Below are 15,532 nucleotides of genomic sequence, written 5' to 3'. Positions count from 1 at the left end.
AAAATCAAAAGAGATGCTTAAATTCAATTTGCATTAGCCCCTGGGACAATAAGGAGAGCAGGCTCTTTGCATCTTAGATTTAAGGCCATGCTCAAGTACTTGGCATATGGTCTCTATTAATTAGTAATCCTGCAAAGGTATTGGAGGAAAAAGCTGTAGAAAAGTTGAGTCTAAGCTGCCTTTGATTTGCTGTGTGTGATACATTGTGCTGAACACACAGCTGTGCTGTACAACAGAGTTCAAAAGACAGTCAGATTTTTTTTTTGCTTCGTCCTTCTTATTATCTTCTCCGAAGACAAAATTTTAAATTATAAAAATATTCTTCATGTAGCAATTAAGTTTGTGTGAGCAAAAACTGTTCATGGTATTTCAATAATGAATGTGGCCCTGAAAAGGCTATATTGGCCATGCTGCATTAAAGCAGGGGTTTGTCCCACTATGGTTAGCTCATAGTAAATACCTGAATTCATATCAACAGAACACCTCTGACCTTTGAAATCTTTTAGTTGGGCATCACTATTATCCTGCATTTGACATAGTTGCATACTACATGGAGTTGCATACTATGGTGGAGTGCCCACTGCAGTGACGTCCATACCGGTGCAGACAGCACCTACAAATAGGTGCGGACAGCAGCGTCTCAGAGCAGTTCCCTGATCCATTTCAGCTAATCTAAGGCTGAGCTCCTGCTCATCTTCTACCCTGCTCACACCTTCCCATGACCACCCTTAGAGAGCTGCCCACCTAAGAGGCTTCCTGGTGTGACTGAAGACATCCTTATGTAAGAGTTTAGCTCATGTGCCAGCTCTGACACTGGGGAGAAGGTGGGAAGGAACAGCTTTTTATCAGAAGTTTAGTTTTAGGTTGGCTTACACTGATAGGGGGCCCATGTCCTCGGGTGCCTCTGTGAATTAACTGATCTCATTACCTAAACTTTCTGTTTCAGGACATTGCTTCCCTATGGCTAAGAGGTGTTTCTTGATTCAGTAACACCACAAAGAAAATAAAGCACTGGAAATTAACTAAATCATTATAAAATAATATTAATGGCATCTTTAAAACTACTTGTGCAGTGGCAGTACTTGTGGTACCAGAAAAATACAATGCCACAAAAGGAATACATTCTTGCTGTTCAAATTACTCTGAATATCAAAATGTTTTCAGAAAAACAGAAGCGAAAGCTGTGGGCCATAACAATATGAGGGCAGCACAAGCCCGCTGTGCTCGCAGACCCTTAGCTATTAATGTTTATGCTCAGTACGTGGACATCTGGACCCACCAACACTGTACATGCTTGAGCTTGACCATGGCACCATTTGAATATGAATGACAAGAATGAATTGCCTCAAGAGCAAGGCCTTATTTTGGAGAAATGGCTTTTTGTCTGTGCTGGAGGCTACTGAAGTTTGACCATCCTGTTGGGTGAACTTTTCTGAGGAGATGGGTGACTGTTGCCCATCTGTTGAAGGAGTGATTAAAAAACAAAACACAACAAAACAGGCAAACCCCTTGAAACTCCAGTAAGGGCAAAGGTTGAAGCTTTTTGTTCTTGGGATGAATCCCCCTTTGAGATGCCTTTCCATGCTTTCCCTTGGCATCTGGACAAGCCCTTCTTTGTGAAGGGACATGAATATGGAGAGACCTGCAGTGCACCCGTCTCTTCAGTCTCTTCAAAGGAAACTTTCAAAAGTCATTTTCTGGCAACTTTAAACATCTGAATGGGGGCAGTGCTGGCTTTACAAACAGTATTAGCTGATTTTGATGACTTGGAGCAATTCAGTATTGGCTCAATTAGAACAGATACTAAATGTGGACTGTGCAGCTTAGCAGGCAAGAGTGTTGGTTTTGCTGACTGAATGTAATGAATATGGACTTCACATTCAAGTAAGATAGTCTTAAGTAATTTCCTTAGCAGACAATAATCCATTCAAAGAATAAGAACATCTGTTCAGGGCTCAGACCTGAAGTAAATTGTAAGTTTAGAGACAGGGCTTTTGTCCAGCACTGTTTGGGCACTAGACATGTAAGAAATAGTTGACTCTCTAGGTCACAGCTGGGGTTTTGATGACACGTCTCTGCTACAGCTGAGCGCACCAAATCTTACCTGTGGCTGCAGTTCTGTTCCTGCTGCCAGTCTGCACTGCTGTGATAGCTTTACAAACATCAGCTTTAGATTGCTTACAGTTACACTCCCTTGGGTTTGAACTATGTGTGTGTGTGTATGCTACTGTGGATTCAACCTACACATTCACAGTAAATGACCAGTAGTTATCAAATGGTTATATTTGTTAGCTGTTACTCAAAAAAGCCCAAGCTTTTTAGAAACTATGATCATATTTCATAAGTAATTATGTACCTCACTTTTTAAATTTTCTGTTGCAACCTAGGTTTAGCTTGGATATTAGGAGAAAGTTTCTTACTGTGAGGGAGGTGAGGCAGTGCAACAGGTTGCCCAGTAAGGTTATGGGTGTCCCATCCCTGGAAGCGTTCAAGGCCAGGTTGGATGGAGGTATTAGCAACCTAGTCCAGTGGAAAGTATCCTTGCCCACAGCAGGGGATTGGAACTATTTGATTTTTAAGATCCCTTCCAACCCAGGCCATTCCATGATTCTGTGAAATCTTGTCAAATATTAACTAAGGGAGTCTCAAAGAAGTTTGCAGGCAGGGTATCATTTATTCTAATGTGTAAGTAGATAAACCAAGTCACCAGAGAGATAAGTAACTTCATGGATATTTCACAAGAAATTGCTTCACTCCAATCAACAATAAAAGAACTAATGGTCATGTAAGGAAGCCAACATTTTAAGAAGTTATCACATGAATTTAGTTACTCCCTGCTGTGTTTGCCTTCTGTGTGAAGAGAGCTCCTCTGTCAGCAGCTTCGCTTCACCTCAGGTGCTCTGAGAGTTCTGCACCCATCCCCTCTACATCTTGCAAGAAACAATTATGTTGCATTACCTATATGATAACCTTAACTGCCCTCCAGGAATCACTGTGAAAGGCCAGATCTTATCACTGTTTTCTTAAACTCCATGTCAGGGCTGGAAGTTCCACTTTTCACCAAGGCTCCCTATAGCTAGCAAAGAGCTTTAAAATACTTTCTACCTTTGAGTTACTACTATTTGAAATAAACAGGAAAATGTTGGATCAACTTCAAAAGAAAAAACAGTCTGAAAAAGTTTCCAGCTCAGAGCAAAGCTTCCAGCTCAGAGGGAGACAGGTCAACTGTTCAGTGAAATGTTCCTGCATGTAGAAGCAGGAGGCAGTGGTTGCAGAGGGCTGTGGGAGCTGTGTCCTGCCTGACCTACCTGCAGGGACCTGCTGACAGAATTGCTGCAAGGCAGAAGGTGCTGTCCTCCCACAGCCCTGCAAGGCACATTCCATGGCAGACAAGCTTTGGCAGGAGAGGAGAAACTTTTCCTAGCTCATTGCTACTCCTGGGCACAGCCACCACAGTGATAGCAGGCACTGAATGGGAGCTGGGCTGAAGCTGTCTGTATTGGCAATACGCTGCATTTTCAAATCAATAATTAATTATTGTACTGAGCTCCCGAGGCATGTGGTGGAGTCACTGTCAGTGGGAATACTTAAGTCAAGCTTCTTGACCATTCAAAGGGTGGTGATGTCCTGGTGCAGGCAGAAGGGATGTGCTTGATACAGGGACTTATTGCTGACCTGTGCTCTGTGGAGCATCAGAAGGACCTCAAAGCTGGGGATCAGATGACCTGGAGCTCTCTGTCATCTAATCCCAGACTCTTTTCACAGCCACCACGCTCTTTTGACACCAATATTCACTTTGCCTTCAAACTAGAGAGTTTGTCTGTTGCTACTGGCTACGAAATAGATCACACAAACACAGCTCGAGGTGAAAGGAAGAGAGAACTTTATTTCTTCTCTCAGAATTTATAGGTTTCTGACCATGGACAGGAATTGGATAGTCAGGGTAACACCATCCCAAACACACAGGCCATGAGAGATGTCCATCAAAAGACATGTATCAGAAAGAATGTACATATATCTATGTTTACAGTTACTGTCCTGGGAAAGTCTTTAGAAAACTATGTCAGCAAGCTCGAAAAACTGAGTTTTAAGGGCAACACTTGTCTCCATGGGAATATACATCTCTAGCCATCAGATGTCTCTGACACCATCAGGTGTCAGAAAAATAGCAATTTCAGTTGTATCTTGTAAAAGTCAGCCAGATTTTTCTTTAAAATCTCAACTGTTCAGACTGAACAATAAAAAAAATCCTCATTCTTTCTTAGGCTCAAAGTTTTCTATTAAATCCATTTTAAACTGGAAAATTAGTAACTAGATATTCAAAATTGCTGAAACCTATTGCCTTCAGTAAAATTCTGGAAACTAGCCAAAACCGGGAGAGTGTTTGCTTGTCTGTTTACAGGAAGTTTTGTTTTGAAAAATCGCCAAAATTACATGTGATATCCAGATCAGATTCCTACCCCAGAAGTCTTGTTTTTATTGCTACACTGAAGTGTTGTGTACAATACAGATTTGTACAGTTTAAGGAATTCTTTTCCCAGAGCCTTATGTATAGCAGATTTCTCAGGTGGATTTCTTATCAGAAGCCTTCACGAGGCCCAGGTTCTGCTGTTTGGTTTATTTTGGTTTTGGTTTTATTGTTTGCCAACAAAAGAGCTGCAAAATAAACACCAGAATGTAAAAGTGAGTCCAGAGAGCTGCGTGCTTTCCAGCTGGGAAATCCATCCCTGTCTGATGTCACACACCCCCTCCCACTCCCCAGCACTGGGTGTATTAAGCAACTCATACGTGCTATTCTGAAGCTGTGTGTCAAAAACCCTGCCCAAAACTGTGCTTGGTTCTCCATGGCTAATGTGAGGTACGAATACCTTGGCTTTCTGTAGCTCGGGTAAGAGCTGAAGTACTAGCAGACCTGGAGAATAGGCTTTCTGAAGCAGTCAAGCCACAAGTTGGCAGAGATGGGACCTGTCATGTTTGTTTCCTGAAATCACTCCTTTTCACAGCAGGGGAAGCAGGAATGGCCTCTAGTGTAAGTAAAACCATCCCTGCAGAGTTTTAACAATAATTGCCATCTCCATCTGGAAGACACTCAAAGGAATCTTTTTTGCTGCTTTTGGAGATTTTAAATTATTTTTTGGAGTGTGAATTGTGTACATCAGCCAGTTCTTTTCCCATGGGCATTCTCACAGCCTCCCTGTCCTTACCACAGTGACACAGTAAGAGAAAGGTTTGTTAACACAGCTTTGAAATTGTCATCATCACTCACTAATGCAGTTTAACTTCACTTAGCTGATTTCAAGTTCTGTTACAATGTGAAAAGCATGACATTTACTTAGCTGTTAATGTAATGTCCAAAGAGAAGCATATTCATTCCTATTCCAGCCCCACTTCTCAGGAAGTTTTACAGTCAGCTTCTGCAGAAAATACCAGAGCAGTGCTTCAGCACAAAGGGCAGTCCATCCCATCTCCAGGCCAGAACACTGGGTTTCCCAAATGTCACAGTTTAAAAAATAGTCAGTGATGAGACTCCATTTTCTTTGCTGTCAGTGTTCTGTGTTTGTTCTCAAGGATTTCCAACCCAGAGATGGTGATTATTTTTTCTCTTTATTCCTAGGCATAAATTCAGGAGCTCCAGAAGCTCTAAACAACATATCTTAGGTGATAAATCAAAGCAGTCTTGGAAAGCATTGTATGCCATGGCAGAGAAAATCGATAGGAGAACCTGTACATAGCAAATTAGTTCTGTAATTAATTACATTCCAGGCCCTGGGCCCTTCTTGTGTGTAATCAATGCATTACCTCTTCCTGGAATAGTATGGAGTGTGTGCTGCACTGATTTATAGGGTATACTCATGCTAAGAATTACACACTGAATTCCTGTAGTTCAGTTACCTCTTGAAGTTCATGGCAAAGCTTGTACAAACTGCAGTGGGACAGATTCAGGATAATGAATATGTGTCAGTACACATCAGAGACACAAACCGCTATGCAGAAAATCACAGATATTTGCCACCTCTCAAAGTCTCATCTCATCATGATGAGTCCCTATGTAACTGAACTTGCTATGAGCCAGTGTAAACAGAAATTCAAGGGAGAAAAGAGTGTCCTGTATGATGAAGATATCCATGTTCTGTGAGTGTGTACAGTCAAATAGCAGGCTCTTTCCCTAGTTAAGTCAATGGGAATCAATTAGTCCTAAATATGGAAGGCTATCAGCAACTGAACCCAAAAGACACAAGAGGCAAACACAGAGATACAGAATGGCACTATTCATTTTCTCTACAATAATTGTATTTCTAATCTTTCTGTATTCCAAAAGGGAAATTCAGGTGCTACCTTAAATAAGTTTCCAGCAGTTCCTGGGGCACATCAGGCTTTGAGACCAAACAAAAGCTCTCTTGACCCTAAGATTCATGGTCTTTACTCAAGAACAATGAGAAATAATAGAAACACAGGGGGCCATTTGAAAGATGAAGCCTCTTCAGCAGCGGTAGCACTTCAAATGATGAATGCTGCCATTCTAGTTTGGAAAGGCAACTTCAAAGTCATTGACATGTTTACCTGGCTTGGTGCCATGTAGGTCTTTCCTCCCATCCCTGCTGCGTTTCTGTGCACAGGAAAGGTAAAACCATGCTCTGAGTCATGACAATGCTATGAAGTCAAAGTCAATGACCAGTTCTGCTTCATTAAAACTATAATGAGTGTTGCTGGCCCTGAAAGTGTTGGTCAGTGCTTTGTGGCAAAGCTGTCTAGGTTCTTTTGGGGCAATTTGCCACAGCAGGGCCAGTGTGAGTATGTGGCCACCTCTGGTCCTTTGATGCCCACTCCTAGCAAAGCAGCTGCCATGTTCCAGGGTAAATCAAAGAGGAACCTCTGAGGTCAGAGCTCCAGCAGCACAGGAAAGCATTCTGATGTAGACAGCTACCCACCTGCTGCAGTGGGGAAGTATGGGTTATGTAACTTCCAAATACAAATGAGAAGGGTCTTGTAATAAAGTTTAACTTCAGTTTTAGGCTTTTCAAATTATCATGCTATATTAAAAATAATGATTCTTTGCTGTTCCGTTTACTACCACATATTCCAGTTAGCCTAACTCTTCATTCTTGTTCTTAAAAAGTTCAGGTTGTTAGGAATAATTTCATATTTATTTCAGAACATCTTTTTAAGCGCTATACATGCTTTTAGTGTGTGCTTTTCAATGACAGCTCTGTGTTCTTATGGATGAGGACTGTCACTTAGGTGAGTTTAAAAGCAGTTCTCTGCCATGTTTGGCACTTTGTATCTGCAAGGTCTTTCTAGGGCACTTCATGCCCACCCCAGTCAGGGGCAGGACGGTGGAGCTTCCCTTCCTTCCTGAGCTCCAGCACTTGCTCCCCTTCCCTCTGAGAGCCATGGGCCGTGGTGTCAGGTATTCCTGCCGGGCCAGGAGCAGACAGGGTGTCCCGATGGATTTACCCAAAGTTAAATAGCTGAAACAGAGCCTGGGAGCTGGGTTGTCGCCACTGCGGACTCCAGACAGGAGGGGTCTTTGGCAGTATTCCCGGGTCTCTGAATAAAGGTAAAAGGAGCCAATTAGTAGCAAAATGAAATTATGTATTCAGTCAAAGTTTAGACAAGACAGAGTAACTGATGGCATTCATTGGGAGTCTTGAATAAAAACACCCCTCGAAAGAGCTCTCGCTCCGAAGCAAGGGCAGTTTGCCCTAGTATATTTTCTTTTTAACTGGTGTAAATCTACCACTTTTTTTTTTCCCTTTTTTTCTCCTTTTTTAATTTTTTTTTCCTGTCAACCGACACCGTTAAATCTTTTCATACTTTAGGAATCAAAGTGACTTTAGATTTATTTGCTTTCCCTTTACTTTTTCCTGGATCACTTTTTCGTGGTTTGGTGTGTTCGGTTTTTTTGGGTTTTTTGTTTTTTTTCCCCCGGGGTGTCCGCTGCCGCGGGTGGCGGCTGCGCCGGGCTGTGCCGGGGCCATCCCGGCGGATCCTGGCGGATCCCGGCGGATTTCGGCGGATCCCAGAGGATCCCAGAGGATCCCAGCGGATCCCAGCGGATCCCAGAAGGTCCCGGCGGATCCCGTTGTTCCCCTCGGCCGCCACGGGAGGGCGCCCCCGGCCAGGCCGCGGCTCCGCGGGGCCTGCTTCCTGTCCGCCCGCCCAGGCCTGCCGGTCCCGCTCCCAACTATCCCAAATAATTCAAAGAAAAGGGGAAAATACGGTCAGGGGAGGGGAGGGCTGAGGGAGGAAAGAGGGTTTTTTGGACATCTTTTGTGCTTCTGGGGCGGTCTCAAGGTTCTCGCGCTCCAGTCACATCATCCCTTTCCCCTGTTACTTGAGGAAACATTTCAAGCAGCCACAAGGAGGGGGAAAAAACAATAACTGAAGAAATAAACAGGAAAACGTAATTCTGAATCTGGCTCTGTATTTTACAGCCCATTCTGTCATTACTCCCATGGGAAGTGCCATATTCTCCTGCCATTAGCAGTTTTTTTGCAGAAATTTTCTGCATTCCTCAGGATTCCAGCGCGGCTGAGCCCATCGCAGGCTGCCCAGCGAAAAGCAAACAGCCGCACATGTCTCTGCGCTCCAAAGCTGGGCCTGGGGATTAGCAGCTAGCGAAGAGATTAGCTTTTATGCCTGGGCACTGAGGCGTTCGGAGCACTTGCTACTTGAGCCAGCCTGCGTGGCTGGCCGCGGAGGAATGGCTTAATGCACAGACAAAAAGCAGGTAAAGGAGCCCCCAGCTCTCCACAGCAACACCAGGGAGCCCTGGCTGAGCTGACTTCAGGCTCTGTCTCTACCCTAGCAGACAAACCCCACATGGGAGCTTCCTGGTGAGAGCAGAGTGACAAAGGTGCTTTCCCACAGGATGGCTTAGCCCAAGCAGAGCTGGGCATGGGCTCCCTGCTACTGCTCCTGCTGTCATTGAGCTGCATGGTCAGAACTGACTTGGCCTCATGTGTGTGGATGTAACTTGACAGGAAAGCCTATTTTGACCAGTTCTTCGTGTGTCAAGAGACTGAAATGTTTCTTGAAATGGCCAATAAAGAGCTGAAGTGACCTTTGAAGCATCTGGAAAAGGAAGTGATAGGAAATGTGAAACTAAATCTTTCAACCAGCTCTCCAAGATGCCACAATATTTAACCAGTTGCAGAGCACACAAACATTTATGGGGCATTTGAGAGTGAGCAAAGGTGTTGCCTGAAGCAGGGGCTATGGATCTGTATAAAGAACTTTTATTGTCCCCATGCTGTCTGTGTGAAGAGTGGGAGGTGGAGAACTGAGGGGGGAGTTACTCAGCTGTTCCCAATGGAAAAGACAAAAGAAATTTACCCAAAAGAGAAACTTTATTTTACCTTCGCACAGCCTGGGGACCTTCACACTTTGAGAAGTAGAAATGTGTGAATATTCAAACTGGGCAAGCTGTAATGTGAGCAGTGAAAGAAAGTGCTGCAGTCAGGCAGAGACTGAGGAATGTAGGTCCCTGGCACACTGGTTAGAAACTGCTTTCAGGCAAGGTTCAGTCCAAAAATGGATTGAAATAGCAGACCATCCAATTTGATTGTAGCAGGACACAGAAAAGCAGATGAGGAGATCTATTATAATTCAGCCAGAGCAGAAGGAAATACTGAAACCTCTTCTGTCAGGCGGGGTGTTTCAGATAGAAAACCTCTACCTTTGGTATTCAATCCAAAACACAGAAACTTTAAGCTGCTGAAGCCAAAGCAGCTAAGCCTAGGTTAAACAGCTAGCAGAAATGCCTAGCTGGAGCAGGCGTGGCAGCCTGGGTAGTAATACTCATTCCTTTGGAAAAATTTGTATTTTCTTCCATTTAATCAGTGGTTCTGTCTGCTTCCCTGTATGTTCCTCGGCTGCTGTAGCTCTCACTTTCCACACTGGGAAGCCAAGGATAGGCCAAGCAGTGAGCAAGGCAATAGTCTCCTTCATGCCTTAGCAAAACCAAGACCTTTCCCCTTCTTGTGTTCCTTCCTCTCTCTCCTCTTCAACATACTTCTCCTTCTCTTTCCAGCCTTTTGTACCCTCTTCTGACATGCTCCTGTGCCTCCATCTTTATATCAAATCACCACATTTAAAGCATTTGTAATTTAAGTTGGCCTTCCTCTCTCTCCAGAAACAGCTTTTCTCTTTGCCTTCATTTGTGGGTCTGAGTCAGCTCCAAGGAGAACTCATGAGTATGAACCCTTGGGTTGCTTCATGTGGCTCTTGTACAACCAGAAAGGTTTCAGTAACACATGTGTTGTGCTTAGTGTAGAGAACCATCTCTTTCATCAGTGAAAGCACAGCCTCTGTTCCTGACAGGCTGGCTCCGTGTCTTTTATTGCATGTCACAGGAGAGGGATGGCTGCAAGCACATAGGCATGAAGGCAGGTTCAATGGGTTTTCAGCTGTGAAAATATATCTGCTGTCTCCCTCAGACTAAGAAAGACTGAGTGCAGCCACAGAACAAGTTGTTCTCTTCATGGAGGCAAAACCCCTCAAGCTCCCCAGAGCTCAGTCTTCCAGTCCAGGAGCACTGTAGGGGTAGGGATCTCCTTTACCCAGCCCACATCTATTTTTGCAGTCCCACTGCTGGTCTGGCTCCAGTGGCCCCAGCACAGCTGTGCTATACCATGCCCGACATGAACCTTCTCTAAATGTTGCCAGAAGGTGCCTGCAGCCACCTTTCCAGCAAAAGGAGAGGGTTACATGCGTCATTAGCAGTCCATGTTTGCACAGAAAAACCAAAACCCCTCACAGACTGTGACGTATGCACACAGGGAGGCCAGCTGCCTTTTTTGAAAACACAGTGACACACTCGATGGCTGCCAGATTCTGAAACTCTTTCATGGTGTGCAGATGGTGAAGCTTTTCAACAGATTCAGAAACCTAGGGGGAAAAAAAAAGAAAAAAGAAACAAGAATTAGGAATTACAAAAGCCAAACACAAATCCTCTGTCAATTGTCGCTGCTTGGAGTTACAACACATGCAGAGGATGGCAAAACTGCTGTCAGTGAATCACCATAGAATGCGTTGATTCGCTTAATTCCTCAGAAGTCATGACGTGACTCATTCCCAACCTGAACACCAAAGCAAAGTTTTGAAGGAAAAATGTTGGATAAAGCAGGCTCTTTGCAAAAGAACGAGGACCATTTAAAATCCAGCCTTTGATATAATTTCATTTATGCTCCGTGATGTGATTGCAAAACAAGGCCATCCCCATTTGGTAACATCAGGCATCCTTATCATCTAACATCATCTTTAGTGGAGCAAATTGGCTACATGTGGAATGAACAACGCTGAGCAAGACTTCACTTCTTTCACTGACAAGTGTTGTCTAATGTTCTGATGTGTTCTTTAATGCAGTTTTGTAATTGGTGTGCCTACTCTGCAGGCAGGATCCTAAGGAAGCGAGGTGCTGTAAAAATACTACTCAAAAGACAATATCCTTCTTTTCGGGGGGGATATGTCAAGCCTTGCATCTGATTCACATGGGAAAAAGGAATTTTGATTGTATGAGTCATTTCAGCCTTTGGATACTTAACAAAATGTACGGTGTGATCTGATGCATGACTAATGTATTTGTGTATTTAAGAGTCTGTGGGTGCTAATGGAAGTTACAGAGGCATATCTAAAAAAGAAGAGACTTCTGAGCATATTGGTTCATTACTTTTTGTCTATACATAATCAGTTGCTGTTTTATAGATCTAAAAAAATTCCTGAATGTTTTGTGTGTTTCAGGGCTGCACTTCAAAAATCCCCTACATCAAGTCTTTGTTTAAACATCCCACTCATCTACCATTAACCATCTCATTGTGTTTCATTTCAGTTCATTTGCAAAGCCTGTGCACTATCTAATTAACACAAATTTTGTTGCTTGCTTCAAGCTTCCCTTCTCCAAGCTGTCATTCCTAAATATGTTCATGAGAAATCTCAGCCTTTGTTAATTGCATTTGCAAAGTGACCTTTATTCTCTCTGGATACTTTTATTATTCACAGGTAGTTACTAAGTAACCTGTAGGAACACTGCAGGCATGTCATCTCTTACTCAGGTTGTACTCCCTGGCTATTCAGCATTGGTGTTGTGGGTGGGACTGAGGGCCTGAACCCTCTGGGATTAGCTCTATCCTCCATTCAGAAAGGATGCTCATGAACCAAACTTCTTGAAACTTTTTAATTATCAGGGATTTTCTCATGACAAATTGAGCTTGAAATAGCAAGAACAAAATGTGGAGAAAAGTCTTGATATTTGTCATTTTCTTTAACCAACAATTTGCATATAATAATTCAAATAAAATAATTAGCTGTATTTTTAATTAATACAACCATGAAAATTAGGATTAAATAATTTCTATTCACCCTACTTGCGGATTTCTGTGGTGAGGATTCACTCACACAGTGAACTTGGTGAAACGTTGTACATAGTTTCATTTACAACTGGCAGCACTCTGAAACAGATTGCTATTGGATCTTCACATTTGGATCTTCACATTCTTTGAATAAGTGTTTATAACAGAATCATAGAATGGTCTGGGTTTAGAATGGTCTGGAGTGACTTTAAAGATCATCTACTTCCAAACCCTCTGCCATGAGCAGGGACAACTTTCACTAGGCCAGGTCACTCAGAGCCCCATCCAATCTGACCTGAAACACTTCCAGGGATGGGGCATCCACAGCTTCTCTGGGCAATCTGTTTCAGTGCCTCACCATTCTCACAGAGAAGAACTTCTTTCTAATATCTAATCTAAACCTATTCTTTCCCAATTTGAAGCCATCCCCCCTTGTCCTATCATTATGTCCCTTTGTAAAATGTCTCTCTCCACCTTTCTTATAGACTCCCTTCAGATACTGGAAGGCCACAATTAGGTTACTCCAAAGCCTTCTCTTCTCCATGACTAGTTGAGATTTACTTTACACACATACATTTTTCAGCTCTCTCATGAGTATGCTGTTGGCCCATCTACTTTCCTTTCCTGCTTTTAGGTGTGTTTTGCACAGGCACTACCATGATATTTGAACACCCATCACACTGTTCTGGCACCACACTGTAATGAGGTATGTGGGCAGAATGGACCAAAAATTAATTTTAAGCTCATGGTCTAAGCCCATCTCAGTTGAAATAGGCAAAATTATCTCTGTTTCATCCTTCTGCTGTTAGTACTGACCAGAATTGTCACAGCATGAAGGAGCCAGGACAACCAAAAATACCTTCTGAGTCTCTCTCAGGTCAAATATAGTGTCACCCTAGCCCTGTGCTGAATTTAAATCAGTTCCAGTAGTGATGCCAGACAGTGACTCCAATACCTAATTCTGCACCTAACAGAGAAATGACATAACACAAGAAGAAAAAGAAACTTTGAACCTGTCTGCCCCAGGACAGTTAAACCAGAAAGCATTTTCAATGTTCCCACCACTGGCTTTACACACAAAGGAAGGGAATTAGGCCTCTCTGTAAAGTTTGCAGTATTATGTCCAGCTGTTTTCAGACAACATGATGGTGGTCAGCATTAGTCCATTGAAGAGAGGATTTGACAGCGACTATCACTTGAGCCATTTAAAAACTTTTGCTTCCCTCCCTGGAAGTGTTTCAGGCCAGTTTGGGTGAGATTTTGAGCAATCAGGTCTAGTGAAAAGTGTTCCTGCCTGTGGCAGGGGGATGGAACTAGATGGCCTTTAAGGTCCCTTCCAACTGTGATTCTATGATCTGTCTGCCTTTGAACAAGAACAAAGGCCAAATGTATGTAGCAAAGGAGGCACAGAGCTCATCCTCTTCTGAAAATGCTATGAACAATGACCTCTATGTCAGCCTACAGCACTGTCCTAGCACTAAATTGTACTTGGTAACATTACAAAACACCTGTTCCTTTCATATTTTATTGGTCATGCTATTATAATCATTGCTTCACAGAACAGCAGAGGAACATTGCCCTTCCTTTCCCAGAAACTGTACAGATCTGCACACCTGTGTTGCAACTGCACCACTCATAAATTGGCTGCTCAGCAGTGTTACAAATGCCAGGTGTATTGCAGTATTTTTCACTTTCAAGGCAATGCATTTATCAAACACTGTTTGGGGATTACTCTGTTTCCATAATAGGTGACATTTATGTGACTTGCAGAGTTGTGTCATTACCTCGGCTTTTGCTGGCAGCTTCCAGTTGCAATTCCTTGCAACAACAGTGATTCCTGCAGCAGGCATGGGATGATTGACAATCCTGGCAGACTTTTCAGGGGTCAGACTCTGTAACAGTGATGTCCAGCTGCTGAACCTAACTGAATGGGAAGATGTGTTTATACAGAAAGAGTGCTGGCAGTGTTGCATTTCTGAGGAGCTAAGTGCTTACTCCTCAGGAGTCAGCTGTGGAGCTGTGGTCTGGATGCAGCCCCTGGCATACAGCAGACATTGAATAGGGATAGGTTTACTCCATACTTATATCTCTTTATCCCTGGTAAAAAGTTCCATCAGATTTTTGTTTCCTTTTTATTTTGTTGAAAATGAATTTTGGGAAAGAAAATTTATTCACGTGTCCATGCTGTGGCTTTATTTGGCAACTTGAGTGTTATTTTTTATTTTTGCTTAAGCTACCTCCACCTGCTGCACAGTTTGAACTAAATGGACAAAGAAAAGGGAGATGTGTGTCTTGGGAAAAGGGTAGAGAGATTGTGCCTGGTTCAATGAGGTGATTCCCTGTCTGAGATGAAGGGAATCTCTTACTATCGTGCCAGTGCTGCTGGAAACTCGCAATAGCATTTGATACCAAGAAGCCTTGTGTGCAACTTTGGGTTAGCAGACTACAGACTCACTGGCTACAGGGGTTTCTTTTCTTTACTGAGAGCAGTCTGGTGTCTGATATCTGCAACCAGATGCTGTGACAGTGCTCTGTCATGCATCTGATTTAAAAATCAGGCAGTGGTACTAGGGGCAGGAGCTGATGATGCCCGCAGCGTGTGCTGCTGTAGGACTGCACAGTCACCCCAGGTGCTCAGGGGAGACTGCTATTTCCATGAACATTAATTTCTTTGCAGTGCCCCAGCCTGCCAGGTCACAGGGAATGTCACTGCAATAGTGCAATTCTCTGGGCTGTGTTTCAACTTGGTTAAAAAGAAGGCCAACTCTCTGCCAAAGGATACAACTGCAGTTCACACCAGGTGTCTGAGTAACTATTGCAGAGTGACACATGGTGACCAGAGTTAAAGTCCAGATCATAGTGGTGAACTTTCCATCTTGCAGAAGAAACCTCACTGGGCTTCCCTTTCACCATAGGCTAACCACTTCTCACAACAGCTTTCTCTTTCTAGGGCAAAAGTATTAAAGAAAATTTTATGTCCTCACTGTGGAGTGATATAGAAGCAGGGGTTCTTCCCTCACATGTAATCCTAAAATATGTTACTTTGTGATACAGAGCTGCCCCATTATGCATTTTCCGATCCTTGCAAAAGTTTGGGCTTTTGGTGTAGGACTCATACCATTAAGTCTGTTCTACCACAGGCAGAGGGTATGTGAGGGGCTAATAGAAAATCAGAGCTTGCA

At 43.3% G+C, this 15,532-nt stretch overlaps 1 protein-coding gene across 1 annotated transcript in view; it reads left to right on the top strand.

Moving 5' to 3' along the window:
• SCAF8 (SR-related CTD associated factor 8) overlaps positions 1–15,532 on the top strand; it is a 156,827-nt gene that overhangs the window by 93,777 nt on the left and 47,518 nt on the right. The window lies entirely within an intron of this gene.

This window comes from Parus major, chromosome 3, assembly GCF_001522545.3.
Source record: "Parus major isolate Abel chromosome 3, Parus_major1.1, whole genome shotgun sequence".
Classification (NCBI taxonomy): Eukaryota; Metazoa; Chordata; class Aves; order Passeriformes; family Paridae; genus Parus; species Parus major.
Note: the sequence above shows the minus strand (reverse complement) of the source record. Positions and strands in the feature narration are given on the sequence as shown.